Genomic DNA, 25,857 nt, shown 5'->3' with positions numbered 1-25,857 from the left:
TCCCCATCTAAAATAGACTTTGGAGATTTAGATCAAATGTCATATCAATTGTCCTAGACTGCTTACTATGTGCTTTCACTATAGATTTTAATGTCAATAGAGAAAGGAGAAGGAAAAGTCAGAGGGAAATGAAACAGGTGTATGCAACACCCCTCTCTACTACCGACATTTCTCAGAATTCTGGGGGAAGTTGCGTCTATAAGTGGAAAGTTTTTCACCATGGAACTCACGGTGGTTGAACTTCTCATGAAGAATTTTTTTTTCACTACTGAAGAAAAGTATGTTTGATTTTACCATAACTGAAAAGTTCTCCTGTTTCTACTTCTGAGGTTTGCCCTCAAGACTACTGTTTACCTAATGGAAGGGACTCCTATGCATGGAGGAAAAAGTGCACCATTTGAAGGAAAAGCTAAAGGAGTGGTATTCAGGTAGCTCCTCATTCCACCAATGAAAACATACACATAGATTTTCCACTTTACACCTCATTTTCCACCTTATTTTCATGATTTTGAAATGAATATGTAGGGTCTGATGAGTTTGCCAATAGTCTATAATTATTAGTGTTATTAAAATAGAATACAAATGATAAGCCATATGTAAAAATGCTGTGAATAAACTGCTATACCCCAAATAATACAAATGAGTGGATGGCAGTAAATGCTAAGAGGGATTAACAACATAAAGGATATTAAAAAAATGATGACCGTATTTCATATTTATGTGTCTTTTTCTCTCTCACTCTTTTTTTTTTTTTTTTTTTTGCGGTCCGCGGGCCTCTCACTGTTGTGGCCTCTCCCATTGCGGAGCACAGGCTCCGGACGCGCAAGCTCAGTGGCCATGGCTCACAGGCCCAGCCGCTCCGCGGCATGTGGGATCTTCCCGGACCGGGGCACGAACCCGCGTCCCCTGCATCGGCAGGCAGAACACTCAACCACTGCGCCACCAGGGAAGCCCTTCTCTCTCAACTCTTACTCAACTCCTAAATAACTAAGAGAATATGCTCACAAACGGTAAGCATGTTTTGGATGTTCGATGTGTGTTTGTGGGAAAGAACAAAAAAAACTGCCTCAATTAGGTCAAATATCATACAAGAGATGAATGAGATTAGAGATGGGATTGGGATTTGTGTTAGTTACTCAATAGCTAACCAATCACAGATATGACAGTGTAGTGCAATATGCAAATATACTTTTAAACAACTTCTCTTAAGTTATCTACTGTCTGTAAAGACAATCACACTCAACTACTCTGCACTTAACCCCAGAGCTTCTGAGTTAGAATCTGTTAGAAATAGGTACACGTTTCATTGCTTTGGCAACATTTACATGGCTCTGCATCAGGCAATACAACTGCTAAGATCACACTCTGGGAATTCAGGAACGGCTAGTGTCCAGTTCTGGTCGTTCTACCACCCAACTGTGATCTAGGGTAAATTCCTGATGAAAAAAAAAAGAAAAAGAAAAACCCTGAAGATGCTGAAACAGTATTTCCTACTTCACAGGGTCGTCATGGGGATAAAAGGTCATTAGGATAAAGTGCCTCTCACCCAGGAAACACTGATAAATGCTACTGATGCTACCATCATCATCATCATGACTGATCAAGAACATATTGCCACATGGAAATTCAACATTCCCTGGGCCATTCACAACTTTCCTTTAAAGGACTCATATTCTATGTGGGGTCTTAACACCTTCAAATAACAGAAAATACAAGTCGTTACGCCTTTTTTTCTGTAGCTAATTTTGGCATCTTTCACCTCTGTCCACTTAAGTGTTGGTTTAGCATATTCTTGTCACACAAAGAAGCTACTTCCCAAAGAGAGGAACAATGTGTCAAGTGACAAAGACATTGAGTGAAGTCTTTCACATCCTAGATTGTCCACGGTACAGCTCAGCTGGTCTCTGGGTTGGAAGGCCTGGGTCTACTTTGCTCGTCTGTTACAGGGGAAGGGACATGGTCCTTAGCATGTGGTCTGTGAAACAGAGGCAGCTGCGGGTAGAATTATAACACAAGCAGAACTGGCTTCAATTCTTCCTTCTTAGGTCTTTTTCTTCTTGTTCAGCTGTTCAAGGAACTTGCCTGCCCTCTGTCCCTGCCAGGACGATGTTACATCTGCCTGGATAAGTAGGTCACCATTGTATATCAGGAAAGGTCTTATTTGTAATCATCAGGAACCAGATACGGCTAATTTGAGCAGAAAAGGAAACTTTTGGAAGTTTATGGTTAGGTCTCAGTAACTAGAAGCAGACTAAACAACCGAAAGCCAAGGCTATGCTATCGCAATTATAGGATCAGGCCAAAGTGATGTTATAAGTCCTAGCTGGCCTTGCTACCAAGCAGGAACAGGAAACAGGAGGTTGACCCAGCACTGCTGGCCTTGCTTCTTTACATCATTTATTTGTAATTCAAAATCCAAGAGAGGGGTGCAGTTGGCCAACCTGAGGTCGCCCGACTGTTTTCCATTTGTAAGGGAGACTGAGCATGTGAGTAAACAGTGTATCTGACATGTTCAGCTTGTATAACGAGAGGAAGGCTCTGTTTCTCACCAAGACCCACAAAGTGGAAAATTCCCCCAAGAGAAAGGAATTTCAGATCAGATGCTTGGAAAGTTAAAAACAACAACAACAAACAAATGCAGATGTGGAATTAAAGACATGGAGTCATTAAGAACCTATATGTGGAGTGATTCAGACCTGAGTTCACATCTGGAGCAAGCTACTCAATCTTGCTGAGCTTCAATTTTCTTTAAAGGAAACAACGTGGAAGATGATATCCACATGTAACCTGTGGTACACATGAAGGAGGGTAGTACAGTATATGATGCCTGGCACATCCTATGCATTTTCTAAAACTACTAGTAGTACTATTATTATTGTTACTTATTATACAATTTATTGTAGAAATTAACAGGGAGAGTATTAATAAATGTTAATACAGTGCTAAGTGTCACATTATTTGTTGATTCAACAAACATTCCACATATCAGAAAATAACCTGTTAGTATATATACATATATATATATATATTTTTTTTTTACAGAAGAAAAGAAACCCTGAGGCTTAGAAAGTGTAAACAATGTACCAAAAGTCATTCATTTAAGAGGTAATGGAATATTATTCAGCCTTAAAAAAAATGAAGGAGATCCTTTCATTTGTGACAATATAGAGGAAACAGGAGTGCATTATGCTGATGAAATAAGCCAGACAGGATAAATACGAATGATATCATTTATATATGGAATCTAAAAAGAAAAAAAGCCACACTCATAGAAACAGAGTAGAAAACTGGTTGCCAGGGGTTGGGGTGTGGGTGGGGAAAAGGGGGGAAGACTGGTAAAAGGGTACAAACTTTCAGCTGCAGGATGAATAAGGTCTGAGGATCTACTGTATAACATAGTTACTACAGTCAATAATACTGTATTGTATAACTAACATTTTCTGAGAGAATAGAACTTAAGTGTTCTCACCAAAAAAAGAAAAAAAGGAAAAAGGTGTCATGAGCTGTTAGATGTATTAATTAACGTGATGGGAAGGATCCTTTTACAACAGATATGTATATCAAATCATCATGATATACTCTTTGACTATCTTACAATTTTGTCAATTATACCTCAATAAAACAGAAAAAAAAAGAGGTAATAAAGATGAGACTCCAATCCAGGATTATCCAGCTCAAAAAACTACACTCCTAACCATTACAATATAGTATCCATCCATATGTTGTAACTGTAAAATGCTTAACACAAAGGAAACGTTAAATAAATGGTATTTATTCTAACTCTAATGCTTACTAGATATTAGTTATGTGGTATGCTTTACATCTAACTACAAGGGTATAAGGTGCAAATTCTTGCTACAGAACATAAAAGCCCCTGTGGTACCCTGCAGGATAAACACAGTACCTGTAAATCTCTCATCTCTCAACCCAGAGTCTCCTCAAGTTGGAGGTCTTTACCCCCTTTATAATGTGGGAATAATGCCTTTCCCACATTTGCACTGGGCATGAAAATCCATACTTCCAGGTGTATACTGAACCTCCACTTAGCTCCTCGTCACCTTGGAATCACCAGACCAAAGATCATTTATTCCATTAATATAAATGATGTAGGGATAGAAGTACAGAATATACAGAGAGTGTTGGAGGAATCCAAACAACAAGTCCTCCACTCTCAAAACAAATTTTAGAGTTCCAAAAGTGAAGAGCAATGTTTGGAAATAAAACTAAAAATGAAACTAACATCTACAATTAGCCAAGTATTTATTATGGGCCGGGCTACTTACTAGGCACTTGATAAACATTACAGCTCATCTTCCTGCAGTCCTTCAAAGCTTATAATATTGTTTCTATTTCATAGAGAAGAAAATTGTATCTAAGCAGGTTAGTGATTAGCCCAAGACCACAGGGCTAGGCTGTAAGAAAAGAAGGCCAAGTTTCAGTGGTCAAAATGGTGATGGATGTTATAACTAGAAGATTACGGCTAATCAAATAAAAATATTCAGAACGGTCCTAATGTATTATTAGGATTTCTTTAGAATAACTTGGGTGCCTTAGTGAATACAGTAGTGGTAGGCACTACAGTCTCTTTAATTTGCTAATCATACAAATCTACTTTAACATTCTTGGTGACAAGGAGCTAACTACTGATAAGACAGCTTCTTCAGTTTTGGGGCTACTCCAGGGTGAAATGCCGGAACGTCTTACTGCCTGCAATGTTACCTAGTTCTACCAGGGGGAATAAAGCAGAACAAGTAGCCACTGTTCTTGACAAATGGATACAGTTTCAGTTTTTCAAAATATGCGTGTCAGATTCATTCACTGTATCAGATAGATCTGTCAAATGGCTTTGCCCCTTTACTAATGGATGGCACACTGCAGACACACGTTGGGTCAAAGGACTCAATGTCACCTCATTGATACTGTCATCAATATAATTTGTATTGGCATTTTGTCTCACCCTGACTTTAAGGACTATGTGAGGAGATCCAAGTCTCCAGACCATGGACTGATCACCTCTGCTTGACACAGTATTCTCTGCTCATTTCCAGAGGGGACCAAGGATGAGCTCTTGTACTTCTGAGTCTATTCACCCTACCTGGCAACACATACTACCTGGGCTGATTGGATCAAGCAGGAGCCCCAGAGTTTAAATTTCCAGCTGCATTGGAGGAAACAGAGGCTATGCCCCAATCCCATAACCCCTCACTTCTTACTGCTAGCCTATCCTAGGCTGTTCTTGCTGATAGGAGTACTTCATGCTAAAAATTAATTTTGCTTACCTGATGGCAGTCACACAACCTCAAATGCCATTTTTATAAATAAGGCAACCACCAATGGAGTGTGATTTAGGGTTTTTTCTTCTGTAGACCCTGCCCACCCTATAAAATCTCCCATTACTGCATCATGGAGACTATAATCCCTTTCCGAGGGAAGAGATTCTTTCCAACCATAAGATGAAATAAGAACTTACATTTCTGTACTGCCCAAAAGGAAATAAATTGATTACAAAATGCAGGAGAATGACTGATCTTCCACATTTGTTGTGTTCATTAAAGGGTTTTTGAATAGACTTGACAGTATTAAAGAAGTTCAACACACACAAAATAAAAATTAATAAATGAAGAGAAAAAAATTGCATTTACAACAAACAAAATAAACACATTGATATATAAAAGGCTGTTATACATCGATGAAAAATGGATGTCATAAAGTCACAAACTAAAAAGTATTAACAGCCAATAAAGATATGAAAATATGTTCAACCTTGCTATTATTAATCAAAGAAATACAAATAAAATAATTCAGGTGCCATATTTTACTGACTAGAATGACAAAGTTTTAAAAAACTTGATAATACTGGTATTGATATTGATAATACTGGTACTGATGAGTGTGTGTAAGAAACCACACTGGATGTTAAATTCTTGGTAGAAATAAAAAGCACGGTAACCTTTCTGGAAGACAATATGTCAGTATGTACCAGAACTGACAACCAGCCATTCAAGTTCTAGAAGTCCATTCTAAGGAAATAAACAAATGCTCAAAGACATATGAACAAGGATGCTTGTCTCATTGTTTAGCAAAGCAAAACAGGAATAATCTAAATGTTGAACAGTAGGGACTGGTTAAATAAATAACAGAATGCTGTTCAACCATTAAAAATGATGCTGCAGATATTTATTAGGTGATGAGTAATCATACTTATATTACTAAATAAAAATGTTATAGAACTGTTTTGTAGTTTGATATAATAATTAAAAGTATTTTATACTTGCATTGTATTTATATGCACCCCATCACAAAAAAGTTTCAAAAGATACCCTCAAAAATGTTACAGAGATGATTTATCAGAAATGGGATTTTGAGTTATTTTTCCTTTTTTCTTTAAATCCTTTCAATTTTGGAGTTTCTGCAATGAGCCTGTATTATTTTTACAATTAAAAATATTTAAATTTACAACAGAAGGATCTAAATTCCTCCAGTTTTCCATTTATTTTCCACCCTGGCTCAGGGTATTTGTGTAAAAAAAAAAAAAAAAAAATCAGCTTATTTTCTCTTTTGTATCAATCTAAATTTACTTTTCATAAGTTAACTATTTTCGTCTGGCAAAAGTTTCACACAGGAAAATTGTTAAGGTCTGAGTATTCTATTACCTTTAAAAGCACTGGAAACTTTGAAATTATTTCTTTCAGAATTTTCATATAATACTGAAAGGCGGGGGGGAGGTAGCAAAATGAAGGGAAATAGATAGTAGCAGTCAACTTCAATTAAGAAAAAGCAACAAGAGGCAGTTTGTACTCTTTTGGTACGGCAGAAGCCCCATGTGTCAACTCATGCTAAAAAATGGATATATACACACACATATATATGTTTGTGTGTATTATATGTATATGTGACACACACACATAATTAATCCACAGTCTTAGGCTAATCACTCATTGTGGCAGAAACAACGAGCTGTTGACTACACTTTAATTAGCTCCTCCAGCCTGTAGAGGCATCACTAGGACCAAGATAGGAACAACATTCTCCATCTCCGCTTGCATCTGGGTATGGTTCTATCCCAAAGAATGTGACCAGAGGTGATCTGAAGAGTTTATGTCTGAAGGATAACGAGTTGATAATTGTAGCTTGCAGCTTCCTCTCTCCTTTCCTTTTTAGGACAAACGTAGAGCCACTTGATGAAGGTGGTGGGTCCCTGAATAACTGAGCAGAAAACTGACCCTCAGACCACCAAAGTCCATACTACACTCCTGAGTGAGTGAGAAATGAACTGTCCATGTGTTGCTCCACTGCGGTTTAAGGTTTATTATTTAGTGTTTAACTAACGCAGTTTTTCTTTAAACCTCAGTTGCCTTCTCTGTAAAATAAAGTCTTTGAAAAGGATCCACTGTAAGTTTTTTCCATTGCTTATGTTTTTATCTTAGTTTTTAATTCTCAGAAACATTGCGCGCATTTTACCTTCTAAGTTAGTAAGTCTACTTTTTTTCCCACAAAGACGGGTTCTTCAAATTATGGAGAAGTCATAGCATACTGTTGCCTCAGTTTAAGATACGCATTCACATATGAGATGAGAAGGGTGAGGACCCAGAGAAACGCCTTTCACCGAGGGGAGTGAGAGCATACTGAAGAATGTTTAGTAATAAAGAATTCAGATGGGAGAAACGGATGGGTTACATCTGACAGATTTGCTCAAAGGAATTCTGGAAAGGCAAATATGTGAAAATGTATAGCAAAGACATGAAATGCCTTTTGGTCCCTAAATGGATTTCATTTCAAAGACGTGCATATTGCAAATACATGTACCATAACACTTCTCTGTCCACTTCTAGAATTTTCTAAAGCCTGATAGAACATCTGCAGAGAGAGGATGTCATTCCAAGATAATCGACTGCAAGTGACTAAATTAAGATAAAAATGTCCTTAACCTTGAACAGTTTTTAAAGAGATTTTAGAAGAAAGGAGCCCTCCAGAGGGTTGTATAACTATATAATTGTACCCTTTCTAAAAGGCTATTTACAGATACATAATGTTTCCCCTCCATTCTTTAAAGTAAAATATAGGATAAAAAAAATAGTTTGAAAAAAAAAAATAGTTTGGGGATATTTGTTTGGGACAGCAGGCACTGCTAATCAGTACCACTCTCTCCTTATTCCTTACTATCAGAGCCCTGGTTTAGGAGACCCCATTATCCTTAAGGCTAAGGTGGCCAGTTTAAAATCTGAGCTGATGAGATCTAAGTGCAAGTCTGCTGACCATCTGTGGTAAAAAATTTGCTCTCTGAGTTAGACACTGCCTTTTTTTTCTTACTTAATTTCTTTTTTTTTTCCTTTTCTTTCTTCCTGCCCAAATTGTTGGAACACTATTGGAGATTCTGGGGTCACTTTGAAGCTATGTGGACATGCTAGAGATGTGGAAGCTGGAAGAGCGAAGCAACCCAGTCCCCTGGTGATGCCCTTCAGCAGCTGGACTAACGCTAGAGGGACTATCTCCAAACTTCCTGCTACCCGTGGAAAGTAAGGTAAATCACTCATTCACTTTCTGTTACCTACTAACTGATCCAGAACTCTAACCTCAGGGTTCTAGAACCCTTCTCAGTATCCCATAGTCATACTCATGTTCCGGACTCCTGATCATCAGACTTGCTTATAGCAGATGTACGGGGAGGGCGGGCTCTTCTGGAAGCCCTCATACTTCCTCCCCTACCCCCACCACACACAAATAATGATCTTTATGTCCACTCATCCTTCTATCTACACTCAGAGGCCAGGGCCCCCAGGAAGGCTTCACTGACAACCGTTTACTCCTCTCTACATGCAGGAAGGGTAGAGGTGTGGGCTCTGGAATCAGACTTCCTAGACTTGAATTCTTAATCTGTTACTTACCAGTTTAGGACGTGGGCAAAGTAGTTACCTTCTCTGGACACCCCTGTAAAAGAGGAACACTAAGTAGCACCTATGCACCTCACTGAAAGGATTAAATGAGCAAATGCAGGTAAAGTTCTTATAATTTTTTCTTGGGTCAATCAATTCTAGCTGCTATTGTTACCTTTGACTAATTTAGGGCAGAGTCCCTTTGCCCTCCTTTGGTTCTCTGGGCCCGTCTCATTCACAACACACACAACCGCATACTGCAGAGTTTTGAAAGGTGGTTCTCAAAATGTGGTCCCTGGGCCAGCAATATCAGCCACACCTGGGAACTGGTTAGAACTCTGGCACTGGAGCCCAGCAATCTGTGTTTTAACAATATTCTCAGGCAAATCTGATGCACACTAAAGGTTGACGACAACTGAGAACATCTGTCTCAGACTCTCCTGGAGGCATTCACCAAAAATAGAGTTACAGGACCTTACACCTGACCAGCTGGAGAAGGGGTCTAGTAATTGCCCTGGTTATCATGCTTGTCATGATTTTTCAGCACATAAATGTTTGAGAATCACTGCCATTTTGAATGTGTGTTTCACTTGTCTGTTTTTCCAGTGGACTTTACTTCCTTGCAAGGAAGGTTTGTGAAGATTTGTTGCTGTTGTTTGCATTATTAGTTTTATTATGCTAATTCTAGAATCTCTGGTGCATAGTGCAATCTCAGGCAGGAAGTGGTGGCTCATTAAAACAGGTATCCCAAAAGTCTTAGTAGAACTTCAAGATTAATTCCTTCAGGAAGAGGTAAGATTGTCATTAGATGCAGATGATACGATACTATATATAGAAAACCCTAAAGACTCTACATGAAAACTACTACAACTGATAAACGAATTCAGCAAGGTAGCAGAATACAAGATTAACATACAGAAATTGGTTGCATTTCTTTATACCAACAATGAAATATCGGAAAGGGAATGTAAAAACACAATGCCTTTTAAAATCACAACCCCAAAAATAAAATACTTAGGAATAAACCTCACCAAGAAGGCAAAAGACTTATACGCTGAGAACTGTAAGACATTAATAAAGGAAAGTGAAGATGATTCAAAGAAATGGAAAGACATCTCATGTTCTTGGGTTGGAGGAATTAATATTGTTAAAATGCTCATACTACCCAAAGCAATCTACAGATTTAATGCGATCCCTATCAAATTATCCATGACATTTTTCACGCAATTAGAACAAATAATCCTAAAATTCATACAGAACCATAAAAGACCCAGAATTGCCAAAGCAATCCTGAAGAAAAAGAACAACGTTGGAGGCATAGCCACCCCAGACTCAGACAGTACTCCGAAGTCACAGTAATCAAAACAGCATGGTATTGGCACAAAAACAGACATATGGATCAATGGAACAGAATACAGAGCCCAGAAATAAACCCACACACCTCAGTTAATCTTTAACAATTAATCTTTGACAAAGGAGGCAAGAATATATAATGGGAAAGAGACAGGCTCTGCCGCAAGTGGTGTTGGTAAAGTTGGACAGCCTTATATAAACCAGTGAAGTTAGAACACATCCTTTCACCATACACGAAAATAAACTCAAAATGTCTTAAAGACTTAAACATAAGACATGACACCATAAAACTTCTAGAAGAGAACACAGGCAAAATATTCTCTGACATAAATCATACCAATGTTTTCTTAGGTCAGTCTCCCAAAACAATAGAAATAAAAATGAAAATAAACAAAGGGGACCGAATCAAACTTACAAGCTTTTGCACAGCAAAGGAAACCATAAACAAAATGAAAAGACAACCTACAGAATGGGAGAAAATATTTGCAAATGATGCGACCAGCAAGGGCTTCATTTCCAAAATATACAAACAGCTCATACAACTTGATGACAATAAAAGCAAACAACCCAATGAAAAAAATAGGCAGAAGACTTAAAGAGACATTTCTCCAAAGAAGAAATACAGATGGCCAATAGGCACATGAAAAGATGCTCAACACTGCCAATTATTAAAGAAATGCAAATCAAAACTACCATGAGGTACCACCTCACACCAGTCAGAATGGCCATCATTAAAAAGTCTACAAATAACATATGCTGGAGAGGGTGTGGAGAAAAGGGAACCCTCCTACAACACTGTTGGTGGGAATGTAAGTTGGTGCAGCCACTGTGGAAAACAGTATGGAGGTTCCTCAGAAAACTAAAAATAGACCTACCATATGATCCAGCAATCCCACTCCTGGGCGTATATCCAGACCAAACTATAATTCAAAAAGACACATTCACCCTGATCTTCACAGCAGCAATATTCACAATAGCCAAGACATGGAAACAACCTAAATGTCCATCAACAGATGAATGGATAAAGACGATGTGGTACATATATACAATGAAATACTACTCAGCCATAAAAAAAGAATGAAATAATGCCATTTGCAGCAGCAACATGGATGCAACTAGAGATTATCATACTAAGCAAAGTAAGTCAGAAAGAGAAAGACAAATACCATGATACCACTTATATGTGGAATCTAAAATATGACACAAATGAACCTATCTATGAAACAGAAACAGAATCAGAGACATAGAGAATAGACTGGTGGCTGCCAAGGGGGAAGCAGGTGGGAGAGGGACGAACTGGGAGTTTGGGATTAGCAGATGCAAACTGGTGTATATAGACTGGCTAAACAACAAGGTCCTACTATATAGCACAGGGAACTATATTCAATATCCTGTGATAAACCATAATGGAAAAGAATATGAAAAAGAATGTATATACATATGTATAACAGAGTCACTTTGCTGTACAGCAGTAATTAACACAACGCTGTAAACCAAGTATACTTCAATAAAAAATAAGTTAATTAAATTTTTAAAAAGATTAATTCCTTCAGAAGAACAAGTACTACACATTCACAAAAAAAGCACCCTTTTAAAGTTTAAATTTTTGAATTTCTTTGCCACTTCCTTAGTTTTGATCATCTTGGACAATATATTTTTAATATTGACTTTTAAAAAGAATTGTGTTTCAGTGTTTGCTATCCTTAGAGAGACAGAAACAGATAAGTACAACTAAATACTTATTTTTCAAAAGTCTCAAAAGGATAAGGGAAATGAAAGTAATTATATCTTCAAATGATTTTGGGGTATGTTTCTAATTCCATACTTCTGATGCGATTAAAGATTAAAACTGTACTAAGACATTTGAGACATGCCGCATTGGCATTAAATGAATTTAATTTTGTGTAAAGTGGTAGAAATATTTTCTTCAGCAAACATACCTGCAGATATAAAATCACAACCATAAATCTACAGAAAAGCAAGCTATTGAATGAAATCTGATTGGTTATTTCCCTGCAGTATGGATCTGCTAATAATTTAATTTGCTAACAGAAGCCAAAATTTAAATATACATATATATATGTGTGTGTGTATATATATATAATCTCTTCAATTTTAAATCATTCATACATATGAACAAGTATACATACACATATATAACAATTGTTCATATATATATATATACACATATATATATACACACATATATATATATATATATATATATATATATATATAAACAATTTAAATTAAAGACAGTACATCTGGTGGCCTATTTTCCCCCCCCCCCCCCGATTTCTAAAGAACACCATATTCTATTCTAGGCAGTGGAATGTCAATCCACCTTAAGGGCTGTTCAATGAGCATATCTGAGAAACCACTGGTTTAGCCAATGATGTACTTATTGAGGGAGGCCCTAGTGCCACTGTCAAGAGCTTATCCACAGGAGAGATAAGAAGGTACTTGTTTGGTTTGTGAAAAGAAGGAGTAGTGAGGAATGGCAGGTAGCTGCAGGCTGATGACACGTGATGTCCATGTATATGTAGAACCAACACACCCATAATTGCACCCATTTTCCATACCCAAATCCAAAGCCTTTATATCATTAATCCCAGGCAAAAATGGTAAGATTCATGTATGTTACTATCCCACGGCTTCAAGATGCCTATAAACTCATATGAGTATGTCTTAGTTTTATCAGTGGAGGACAAACCAGGCTTCTATCACCAAGCCCCATTCCATAACAGGCAAACCAGTCCAAGACTTCTCTGAGTGCTGCAGGAGAGTCTATGGAAGGGGCGCTCACTCCACTGTGATGCCTAAAATGCCTTTGCACAGAGCAAAATTCAATACATGCTGAGTGAATGAATGAGTGAACTGGTGTCATAAAACAGGCTTATTTCAGGGAAATTCCATTCAACAGGCTGGCATTCCTTCCTACCCATCGTAACTGTTAAGCTTGCCATCAGACAAAAATTTAATTATAAAATGTTAGAGCTGAGGAAATTTTAGAAACTATCTACTCTCCAGAGGTATACAACTTTAATTTAGTGGTAAAAATCACTAGGAGTGACTTAGGAGTCTATCAGACCTGAGTCCAAATTCCACATCTACCATATTTTGGTGAGCAAATAACTACTTCTGAGGCTCTGTTCCATGTATGCATTATGGGATATCATAATAATACATACATTAATTGTATGACTATCAGGGGATGAAATGACACAATCCATTTGCCATGGTCGGCTAAGTAATTTGCACCAAGTAAGCACTCAAGACATTAGCCAATATTAATAGTGGAGAGATGAAAACAAAACTCTGGGACTGATGCCTACCCTAGTGGCCCCAGTGGTCATAATGACTTTCTTCCATTCAGCCTGCTCTCTTCTCACTAAGACTAAGGAAGAGAAGATGAACGAATTAGGAATAACAATTTGAAAATGGTGTTATACTCCCTGAATGAACGGAATTATAATAAAATGATTCATGAGTTCTGCAGAAATATGATGAGACTTTAGATCTTTATGTTAGTTCTCTACAAAACCAATTTACGGCCCTAAGATGTACCTTCCCACCCAGCCCCATCCTTACCAGGATCAAATATCATTGTAAATGGAAAAGTCAACAACACATAATCAACAAGCTAACTTACAAGCCAGTGAAGTCTTGGAGGTTTGATAGAGAAAATTCAGATTTATCATTATATGTAAAAATAAGATGATATGAAGAACTCAATCTAAAAAGTATTACCTGGAGATCTATAATCTCTACAATAGTGCTATAAAAAGTAAAGAGCTAGAAATCTATTTAGACGGTTTTCCTTATAAGAAAGCACTTTCTGTATAACTTTTAATGTACTATTGATGAGAACAATTCAACAAAATTCAAATAAATATCTGCAGATGTCCTACAAGAAGAAATGAACAGAGTTAGATGTGACAGGGGATAACTGGACTTCAGGATGAGTAAGACCCTATACTTGACCTCAATAAATTAACGTGAAATACAGTGGATGAGTCACGTACAGAATGTCAGAATTCTAAAAGGCCAAGCTAAGTACCAAAAGGAACATGTGGGGACTCTTAAGAAGGAAATAAAATATTGGTTAGTTGATTATGAAAAGGCAGAAGGGAGTAGGTTCCCTTTGGCTGCTCTTTGAAGAGATCACTTCCTTTCCCCCCTAGTCCTGAGGCTAGGGTGGCATGGGCAATAGAGGAATGTGGGGACTGAGAATCATTTCTACTCTCACCAGAGTGGCTGGAAGCAGATTTTCTTACCAGGATGTAGTAGTATGCTAATATTTAAGGGTTCTTGAGGTCAGAGAGAAGGGTTTGAATACTCCGGCTCCATCTCTTGCTGTGGGTCAAGTTTCTTACCTTTCCAACACCTCGGCGTCTTTATCTGAAAATTGGGGATGATGATAATGTCTCCCACCTGAGTGTGAGAACTATATGATACAGTGCATACGCAGGGCTAAATTTGGTGCCTGGCAAACAGAAAGTGCTCAGTACGGCAGGCCAGTGTAGTGACAATAAAGGCAAAGATGACGGGGGTAGTGCCGGTGTTGCTTCTGCCCCCAGAACAGGCTCTGACTGGGAGAGAGTTAAAGCACCTTTGGGTTCATGGGCGTTTATATATAAGCAACGGTTGATCAATGTGAGCTGGTTGTCCAAATGATTATGTGCAATCTAAGAAAAAAATGGGCCTCGGATCTGCTCAGCTACTTAATAATATTAGCAGCGGTAGTAGTCAAAGAAGCTAAATTTTATTAAGTGTTTATATGCCAAACAACGTGCTGAACGTTTTAAAAGGATTTACTCACTTATTACAACGAGGCTATACGCTAGGTCCTGATAATGTTATTCGTCTCTTTCAGATGTTGACTGAGCCTCAGACGGGTTACAAAAGCACCTAAGATCCCGTTGTCAGTACATGATGGAAATGAGTTCAAATCCAGCCTGTCTGACTTGTTCTTAATCACTAAGGTATGAAATTAAGCATGTTGCCCTTTGCCTGATTCTCCTTCTGAGGGCTGAATATTTCACTTAGCTCTCTGAGTGAAATTCTCTCTCCTTGACCCAACTTGGCATCAATATCCAACTCCCCTTCTCAAAATGGGTCGCTTCAACGAGCAGCAATGAATGCCGGGTCGTGGACCAGTCACCTTGATGACTAAGAGTCAGACACTAGGGAAAGAAAATGCTCTGTGACAAACCTACCCTTGTACAGAAACAAGACAGAAATGGGGGGACAGGGCAGAAGATAATGGAATAAGGCATAGGAAAAATAGCACCTGGCATCGTGATAGTAATAATAATAATAGTAGTAGTAGTAGTAATAGTAATAATAATAGACTTTACTATGCTCTAGGCATTGTATTAAGTGCTTGGTGTAAGTGACTTCATTTTAACATTGAAAACAAGTCTATGGGGATGAAATATTATTAACATCATTTTATAGGCAGGAGTATTGAGGTTCAGGTAATCAGGTAAATTGCCCAAGCTCATATGGTTAGCAAGTGGAAAGCAGAGATTTGAACCAGCACCTACACTCCTAACCATTATGCTATAACCATTATGCTGAAGACATAAGAATTCCAATGGTCTTTCCCCATAACCCACTCTTGCACTCCAGACTTAAATAGTCCAAGATCAAGAGAGAGCAAGCTTGGAGTTGCCACTCTTCAGTGAGTGTCAATCATTTCAAAACAGTGTATTTGCTAACAAGATGCAGGTCCTGTGATAATCTTCTCAACCAGGTATCAAGAAACAGGAAGCAAAGATTCAAGTAACAGTACGTTCCTACTTACGAGGAAGGTGGGACAGCATAGTTGACACTGGGCTTAACTGTTCTGGAAAACGTGGTCCCAGTAGGCATACACGCTGGTACATTTTCCCCACCTACCAAATACAAAAGAAGTATTTCATTTCCATGTTGCTCTTCAAAGTTCCACCTCATTCGTGCCTGTCATTCATCCTGTGGCCTCTTCCTGTCTCCATTTCTGTACAGAAAGGTGCTGAGTCTCTGCTCTCGGATACGAAAAGGGTGTGTTAGGAGAGGGAGCCATGGTACCTCAATGTCTTTTTTTTTTTCATCTTAATTCTATTATGCCAACTCCACTGAACTTAATTAGAGTGAATACAGAATTACACAATTACCCTCTGTTCTATTCTTCAGATGTTATATTTTGATAAAATTTACGACATGCTGCTCTCCCCTTGAACACCAGATGAACACTAGAAATGGATGTGTGTTGACATAAACTCTGTTATAATTACAATTAAAGTATAGCTTACATAATGATAGTGTTAACATAAAATTATAGATGTGTAGAGACAACGTGGTCATGCATTTTTTAGTATAAGTACATGCTTAGACCGATATCTGTTAGCGGAATGAAGATGGAAGAGAATTTTGGTTAAGCCACAAAGGCTGATTAAGGACTTGCAGATAGCTAAGGGGAACTTAAAGACCAGTAAGATAATATTTCCCCTGCCATGTTTTCGATTGCAAAGTGAAGGGAAGATGTGAAAGTAAGTACCCCTATGGAAATTACAAGACAAGTACATTTTTTACCTTGAATACCTGGGTAAATGCTTAAATTCTAATGTATATCAGTGATGCAAATTTTCAACTGAGTTTGATAAATCATAAAATAATAATTATACATATATGTATATAAAACTGCATGGAACTAGACAGTTCAGAATTACTTCTAATTAAAGAGGTACCCTATGACAACGAACTTAAACCTTACAAAATATGGTTCCAAGTACCCTATCAGAGTGAAAAGTAGGAGACTGAAAGGTTTATTGTAAATGTTTGTAGTCATGGTGTCTTAACTAAAACTACTGTGTCACAAATACTACTAAAATAATTGTGACATTTTATTCACTTTTACTGCAAACAACAAAACAAACTATAGGTATTTTTTCATTTCAGGTAATTATTTTAGCTAACAGTTATTAAATGTTTTGAGAAGACAGAGTGCTAATTGCATTACTTCATTTTATCTTTAAAATAGCGCTTCCATGTAATTATTCTTAATATCTCCATTGTATTAAAGTGTATCTCTAGTTTAGACCTTTCTTCAGAACTGCAGACTTGTGTATCCAACTGTGTACTCAGCATCTCTACTTGGACGTCACGAAAACATCTCAAATCTTATACCTCCAAAACTGGTCTTTAACCCCCCAAAACATGCTCTACCCCAAACTTTTTCCATCTTAGGTGACAGTAACCACACCTTTCCAGTTCCCCAAGCCTTAAATCTCGAATTCACCCTTGACCCCCTCTTCCTTTCCATTCTTGCATTCAATCTACCACGAAATGCTGTCACAACCTTCCCAATGTGCCACTTCTGAGAATTACCAGCCGCTAGCAGCCTGGTGCAGGCCACCAACATAGACCCCGAGGATCCTGTAGTCGCCTCCCGAGATTCTCCCTGACTCCACTCTCTCCCCACATCCTCAAGGCCACAGATGGAGTTATGCTTTTCAAACAAGAGACAGTTCATGCCACACCTCGGCTAAAATCCTGCCCCTGGCTGCCTACATTTAGAGTAAAAGACACAATGCATGTGATGGCCTCCCAGGACTTACCCATCACATATCCGACCTCCAGCCCTCCTGCTGTCTCTTCCTCCCCACTGACTAAGTCAGCCAGGGTGGCCTCCTTGATATTCCTCCAAGCTGCCCGGCATATTTCTGCCTTAGAGTTTTGGCAGAAAACTCTGGCAGAGATGGAGGATTCTGGTTATTCTTGCTCCCAGGGAGTGGTCTCCCCATCATACATTCTGACAACTCCCTCACTTCAAGTCTTTGCTCAAATGTCAACTTATAAAATCCACCCTGACTACCCTATTTAAAATCAGAACCTACCTGTACACTCCTCCAGCACTCCCAACCCAAGCCTCTTCAGTGAGCTTCACATCCTTTTCCTTATCCCGTAGCGTCCATCAACTTGTGACAAAGCATAGAATTTATTTATAACATCCGTTTCCACACGAGAGTGTAAGGAGGGAGAAAGCGTGCAAGAAGGAGCAAGCAGGCAAAGGCTCTTGTCTGATTTATTCATTGATACGTCCAAGCATAGAGAACAGGAAGATCCTTGATAAATAGTCCTGAAAAAGATACAGATGAGGAAACTAGTAGTAAAGCTCAGAAAGTTTAAGTAACTTCCTCAAGGTTCTAGAGCTAGAAGAGGGTCACAGTAGAATTCACACTTGGGGATGTCTAACTTCAAATCTCTTAGCCTCTCTGCTATCTTTTTTTTCTTCTTTGCGGTACGCGGGCCTCTCACTGTTGCAGCCTCTCCCGTTGCGGAGCACAGGCTCCGGATGCGCAGGCTCAGCAGCCATGGCCCACAGGCCCAGCCGCTCCGCAGCATGTGGGATCTTCCCGGATCGGGTCACGAACTCTCAACCACTGCGCCACCAGGGAAGCCCCTCTCTGCTATCTTAAGTCCATGCAATTCAGGATTTGTTTTAATCAGGGCCATGGAAATTCTCACTCCACTGAATAGGATCACCAAAGTGTTCTCTGTCTAGATTTATATATATATTTTCCATTTAAACAAAGGAAACAGAAGAGGGCAATTCATCATGGGTTATTGCGGTAGTTTTACAGCAATTTTAGCAATAATGACATTTAAGTAATACTGATATTTAATGATAGCATAATAATAATAAAATAATAGCTCTTAAATGTATTGAAGACGAATCGCATGCTAAACTCGGTGCTAAAATATTTCCATGTATATTTTGTGCAAAATCCTTATGAATATTCTATCAGATGAGCTTTATGTGTAACTCCACCAGGCATACTTCTCTTATTCCGCTTTCAAAGATAAGGAAATTGATGAGAAGTGTGGTAACCATTTAATCAAGATGAGACTGGTAATAAGTTGTGAGTATGAATTTAAATTCAGGTCTAACTCCAGAATTTGATTCTCAATCCATACATGAAAATTCTGATAATTCCTTTGATAAGGGTATGGTCTATGTTCTCTCCTGGAAAACATCCCCCATTATGTCTGCCTGTGCTCATACCTTCAGAACACAGTCAAGTTTGAAACATGATAAAAATGTTTAAATAGTGTGCTTTAATAAATGGAAATATCTTCATCTAAACAATAACACAAAAAGGCAGGCTGAGCCCTTTGAAGTGGCTTCGTTGCTATCTTCCATCCAGAACAAGAGAAGGAATCAACAGCTGCAGAGTAAAGAAAGCATGAAACCCAGAGATGGAGGATTCTGTAAATGACCAATTACAAGACTATTAAGCCACACTTTCATAGCAAGAGGCAAAATATTCCATTAAACTGAAAATTCTTCTACCCCTCACTCCAAGGCCCACACAAACATTAATGTTGCATTTATTAGGATGTATTTCCTGTGCTCTATCAACTTGACTTTCAGCAACTGTATTAATACAGTCCTTTGCTTTGCACATATATCTGAATGATGGATTCCATTACTGGAGTTTTGTAGAAAGAGTGGAGTGAATGAAGTAAAGTTTGGGAAGAGCCATCATAATCCATAATGATGGGCACTGAATCAGGACAAGAAGAAACCTCTCTTCTCATTTATTTGAATGAAAATTCTACTATATATTTATTGCCTCTGTACAGGGCCATCTGTTGAATAGTGGAAAACAAGCATCTTTCATTTGGAGGTAGGATTTGTGTGCTCAAGTTTCTATGGGCCTGCAGAATTAATCTTGTTTGAGAAATGAAATAAAATGTAATTTCTTACTGTAAGTAGATGTGGTTAAGCAACTGGCAACTTTGATGTCTTTAAATCACCGCAGTTTCAGGGTAGGCAAATCTATAATTATTTCAAGCACTTCTTTATTGGTGCAACAATTGAGCAGTGTACATAGTGGTCAACAACCTGGGCATTGTCAGACGACTCCAAGTTTGAATCTAGACTTTGCCACTCACCAGCTATGTGACTTTCAGCTATGAGAATCGCTTTCTTCAGCTTTACAGTGTGGATTATTATATGCCCTTTGCAGAACTACTGTAAGAACTAAATGTATATGGGCACAGTGGCTCATAGTAAGGGCTCAAATTAGTACTGTGGTCCCTACTAGTAGTATTGAAAAGAAATTAAAACTTCTATTCTCATAAAGTGGGATATGTGTCCCTTTTCATTGTAATTTCATATCATTTTACTTTTGACCTTATAATTTAATAGCTCGATCCAAGAAACATTTAGCAGTAAATATAACTGAAAGAAGATTACCTGTCAAACATGAAATACTGTAGCATCAAGTGTGCTGGCACAATACTCTTCTCAGATAATTAACCTGTAAAAATATGTTACTGTCTTCTTTTTAATTAAGCACATTGAACATATATATTTACTGTGCCAATTGGCGAAAGGTCCATTAATTAATCAGTCTAACTATATGTTGCATAAACGTCTTCTAAACATAATCGTATATGTATTTTATTTGTTGGGAAAATGTGTTTGAGATTGTTCTTTTCTGCCTATTTAAAGTAAGAGAGGGTGAGAAGTAGAGTTAGGCTTAATGTACTTCGTACTCGATTATGCCATGAAAATGCTTCTGTGCCCTGGAGACAACAACAAAAGATTTGCTTTAATGACAAGAATCAAGTATGTTCTAAAGCTTCCAGGTAGGCGGCGTATAGGTTGCAGTTTGTATCAGAAGTCTTTGCTCTCTCTCTCAACTGCGTCTAGATGGGAAAGATGTGGTCACAAATGCTTCAAGGTGACATAGTAAATGTTGGAAAAGAGGGGGGTAGGAGGCAGAGTTTTGAATATCTCAAACCTGAGCTAGAAGGATTTTATTTAAAGAAAATAGCGGATATTATTTTTCACTTAAGGAATGCCAGTCAGCAAACCTGACATTAATGTAGGAAATTAGCTCTTTTAGCTACGATGCTTTCAAATGCACATGGCTGAAAACAAATTCAAAATAGTCAAAGGAAATTTAAAAACAAAAACCAAACAACGACAACAACCACAACAAACAAGTACTAGAAATTCAGGGATGCAGCCATATTCAGATACAGTTGGATCTGGAAGTTCCAGAGTATCAGCAGGGTTCCAGCTCTCTCTCCATCGCCCAGCCTTGCTTACCTCTGCAAGACTTTATTTTACAGAAAGTCTCTTCTTGTGCTGGATGGTAACTGGGAGTCCCAGAGTCATATCTCCCCAGCTTAGAAATTCCAGAGAGAAAAGACAATTCTTCCATGTTTCTCTGAGAGAAAACTCCTGGGGAGGAGTCTGATAGACTTAGCCGAGGTCAGATGCCTACCCATGAGCCAATCACCTGCTTTACTGGAGTTCAGTCCCTGGGCGACTCATCCCCGGGGCCCGTGAGGAGGCAGGATGGCATTATCTGGCAGTTCTCCAAGAAAAGCCTGCTGTCTTTGTAAGATGAAAGGGGAGAGGACATGGATAATGAAACCTGTATCTGCTTCTGTAAAATCCACAGAATCTTACTCCCTGCCCTGTGTCGATGACCATGCAGTAAGCTGACCCAGGAGGTCATTTTTCCCACAACAGTCTTTATATATATGACTAAGGAACACACTGGTAAAAGAATATGGGAGAAAGTCTGAGTATGACAAGTCAGCTAGACTGATATTAACTAAAAAAGCTGTGTGAAAATATCCTTAAAAAGTTGCCCCCAACTCACTCAAAGTCCAAAGTTGGAGCTGGAAATACAATGTCATGGAGTTTGGATAAGAACAGGTTTTCTCCAAACTGAACTATGACACAGAGATTAGAGGCTTCTAGAAACTATACTTTTTCAAAGAAAAAACATCACATGAGAAAAATGAGGCCTAGAAAAATTAAATGACTTAAAGTAACATAGCTAATTAATGGCAGGACTGAGACTACAGTATACTTTGTGTAGTTGGCTATGGTCTTTTTTGTTTGCTTTTGTTATCACTTCAAAACGAGACAAACTTAAAGAAAGGAAACACAACCAAGGCTCAGTGGTTGGAGAAGAGATGGATGTGAACGCCCACTTGTTTCTTACGTATAAAGTTACCCCTCGCAGTGTTTTGGAGGAGAAAACGCTGGCTCTTCCCAACGTTGGTTACATACACAAAGATTCCAAAGACAAGACAAGTGCTTTGCAAACAAAGTAACTAGAACCAGCTCAGGCTTCCCCGCGCCGGGTCCTACGTTCCACGGTCAGAACCACCAACTGTATCCCCCCCGGGTAACAAAGTGATTCAGAAAAGCTAGCGTCTTCAGAGAAGGGAGAAAACTTAGCCGGGAAGAGAGTCAGGAGAAAACTTGCTCAGCTTCTTGCTGGGGTCTGAAACGATCCCAACAGAGTCCTTAAACCCCTCAGGTTTCCCCAATCAAGCACCCTCGCCTCCAACCTGGGCCACCCCAGATCTGACTATCAGAGGAAAGAAGTCTGCGGACGCACGGAGAGCTGACCACCCCACGAGAAGGACCTACGCGCGGCCGCACCCACTCACCCGCCGCTCCCCGGGAGACTGGAGACCAGCGCGGGGTCCAGGTCCTGGGCGTGGCAGACTCGTCCCTCTCCGGGCCCAGCTCCAGCTCACCTCGGCGCCGCCCGCCTGGACGCCGCCATCTTGACCGGAAAGGGGGCCTCGCGCCGGAGGCCCCTGAGCGGGCGCCCTGAGCGGAGCCGGAGCGCCGGGGAACCCCAGGTCGGCGCCCTACGTCCCCCGCGCGCTCGCGCCCCGTCCACGAGCGACGAGAGTCCCGCACGCAGCGCCGTACCCAGGCTTCCGCGGAACCGACGCCCCGCGCAGCCCGCACCACGGCTCAGGCGGCGCCGAGGGCGGCCCGGGCGGAAGAGCGGGCGCGGGGCACGCTCTCGGTAACCTGGCAACGCGGAGCAACCCGGCGTCTCCGGCGAACCCCAGCCCTCCACCACGAGGAAGCACGGACCCCCGCACCCGCCGCCCAGCCCGCGCCGCCCCTCGGTCGTTCCGCCCGCCGCTGCCCGCTGGCTATGGTCTTTTAAATCCATGATACAACGTCTGTATGTAACAAATCTGTTAAACCCTAAATGTTTATGATATTCAAGTAATCCATTATCTGAATTATTCTTGAAGATAAAACATCCAAAGACTTCTTAATTGTATGGGTATACATACATAAAATACACGTGGAGGTAACTTCAAATATAGTATGTGCCTGTCTCTAATTCCTTCCCTCTCCGCTCTTGTAAAAAAATGCCCCTTTAAAAATTGCCCACTCACCATCTGTTAGGTAAATTTGCTGAAACACAGTAAATGTGGAGACAGAAATTGTTATAGAGACTATTCCAAATGGCACCGACACCTGTATTTATGAAATTTTTAAAAGGGTAAGTTAGAGTTGATTTAAAAAAAAAAAAATCCCACTATAGTAACACCACATCATCCTAGGTGCCCAGTTCTATCCAATTACATAAGATGGAGAAAGAGAGAGAGAGAGAGAGAGAAACAGAGAGAGAGAGGAGAAAGAGAAAGAAGAAAGGAAGAAAACCAAGTACTTATGTATGAAATGTTGCTCCCAAAGCTTGAGATTATACTCAAGCATCAATGAACAGAAGGAAAACACTTACAAATTTACAAATGTATTTCATTTATGGTATGAGGGACACAGGTTTAGATTTGCAACACGCTCCCACAAGGGTCAAATTGACCACTTTTTTCTATCTAGTTGCTCTTGAGAGAACAAAACAATTGAAACAGATGCCATTCAATTCCAAGTCTATAGCTTAGACCATGTCACTGCACATGAAATACTGTTCATTCAGAGTCAGCACATAGCAAGAGTAATTTATACTCTCAGAGTGTTTGCTCTCAAGTCAATAGCAGAGAAGCCTTGACTAAAAACGTTCCCATTAATTGCCATTGTAATATATCTTACTTATAGCCCATGAAACAGTGGTCAGGGGAGATTTAGTCTTTGGACACCATATTATATAATCTCTCCACTTTAAGCCATCCCCCACTCGGCGATTATTTTTTAAATATGTTACTCGTAGTCAATATTAATTTACATTTAATCTTTCTTAGCATTAGGAGAGTATTATTTTGTACAGGCTCAGAAACAAATCTCCCGAAATTCCTCCCTGATGCTCCCTTCAGGCTGAAAATGCATTGCAGGGTGGCTGCAGTGACTTACTTCTAGTTGGCAGAGCCCTGGCCACACACTAATTTCATTAGCCTCAAACTCCTGGATTTGAAAGATCCACTGAATATGATTCCTGTCCTCTGACATGTCACTTACTAACCAATTCAGTGTGCATACAGAGGAGAGAAAGGACTTGCTCAGCTCTGGCCCACCGGCAGGCAGATGAGAATTCCCAGTCAGAGACACTGTTTACATCTGAGTGGTCATTCTTGCCCAGGTCCTCATTTTCAGGAAGGAACTTCAATCCAGGCTTTGCTGGCAGCTGCAGCATTTGTTACATCCATTACTAGCTCCTTGTTCCTTCTTGCCCCCCAGTGCTTAGCATCCCCCATTTCAGTCACTAAGTTTTCCTTCCCCCAGCCTAGAAGCTTACCTCACCATAAATTTTTATCTCAAATGATAGGTTTGGCACATTCCCCACAGCAACCCACAGGGACTGGGGAAAAGAAAACTCAGATCTCTGGAGAGCTAAGAATTCAAGCATTTAGAGGAGTTTCTTTTATACAGGACAGTCTTCATTGAGCTGAACCCTGCAATCCCAGAGAAGATTCACCTACCCATTCTTTTCTTCTTTCCCTAAAGTGACTGTGTCTTTGAACAATGGGTCTGTGTTCCACTATTCTCTCTATTCATTTTTCAGGTTTACAGAGGCTGGGAAACTGGGGACTGGACTTACATGCCAGGAGCTTCTAAGATCACACGCAAAAATAAGGCTACGGGAAGAGATTGTTGGAATCTATCTCTGTATATTTGAACATGGGCAGTGGTTAACCAGGATGCTCACACCAAGCTTATATCCAGCTTGCAGCACAAGCTACAAGTTGGTGCATCCCTCCTACTACCAGCCTCTTCTCAATAAATGCAGGTGAAAACTGGGGGCTCTTTTCCCTCAGCTGTTCAATCCAACATGAATAGCTGCAATTTGCAAATTAGAGGAAAATGACAGTGTTTTCTCTGAATGGTTTTGGTCCCAACCCACACTGCTAATGTTGGCATTCAGTTCCTTTCCTTCCCAGCCCAGGGAACGGGGGAACTAAGCATAAGGCAAGCGTTCTCTTTTCTTGCAAGTGCCTCAGATCCACACACCAGAGAAGGAATCAGCTCCCCCTGGAATCTTTTTCAGCAAACACAATCCTTCAGCCTAGTCGGCAAGCTCTCTCTTGACTTTAAGATTTCACTCTTTTTTCGACAGGCAGACCCATCTGCAGTACTGCCCAAGCTCCAAGTGAAGGCACCAAAATAATTTTAAAAATGTCAAACAGCAAATGTGCCTTCAACCCCCAGAGCTCCAGTAAAACTACTGTGAGTTGCCCCTGTGGTTCTCAGGTGACGTCTGGCCTCATCCTCCCTGCAGCGCTGCCTCCTCAGGTTCTCTAGTTTAAGCACAGAGGTAAAGGAAGTGCTTCTGGGTTTTGCTTACAACAACCCAGGCTCTTCCTGAAAGCATTACCTCAAAGTGAAGGCTGCCCAGAAGCACTTTTG

General features: G+C 39.7%; 1 protein-coding gene across 3 annotated transcripts in view; it reads right to left on the bottom strand.

Annotated features, from left to right (window-relative positions):
* The window catches only part of LOC307188489 (uncharacterized protein), a 118,699-nt gene extending 95,869 nt beyond the window's left edge, over positions 1–22,830 (bottom strand). Inside the window, exons 1-3 of one of the 3 annotated variants that reach the window (XM_079925646.1) lie at positions 22,698–22,830; positions 18,107–18,348; positions 16,036–16,126 (exon numbers count right to left, since the gene is read on the bottom strand). The gene's annotated coding sequence lies outside the window, so the exon portion shown is untranslated. Of the gene's footprint in view, positions 1–8,885; positions 12,216–16,035; positions 16,127–18,106; positions 18,349–22,697 lie in introns of those variants that run through there. The other 2 variants (XM_079925652.1, XM_079925650.1) reach the window with 2 other exon arrangements.
* Between the last annotated feature and the right edge of the window lie 3,027 nt (positions 22,831–25,857).

This window comes from Stenella coeruleoalba (assembly GCF_951394435.1).
Source record: "Stenella coeruleoalba genome assembly, chromosome: 7".
Classification (NCBI taxonomy): domain Eukaryota; kingdom Metazoa; phylum Chordata; class Mammalia; order Artiodactyla; family Delphinidae; genus Stenella; species Stenella coeruleoalba.
Note: the sequence above shows the minus strand (reverse complement) of the source record. Positions and strands in the feature narration are given on the sequence as shown.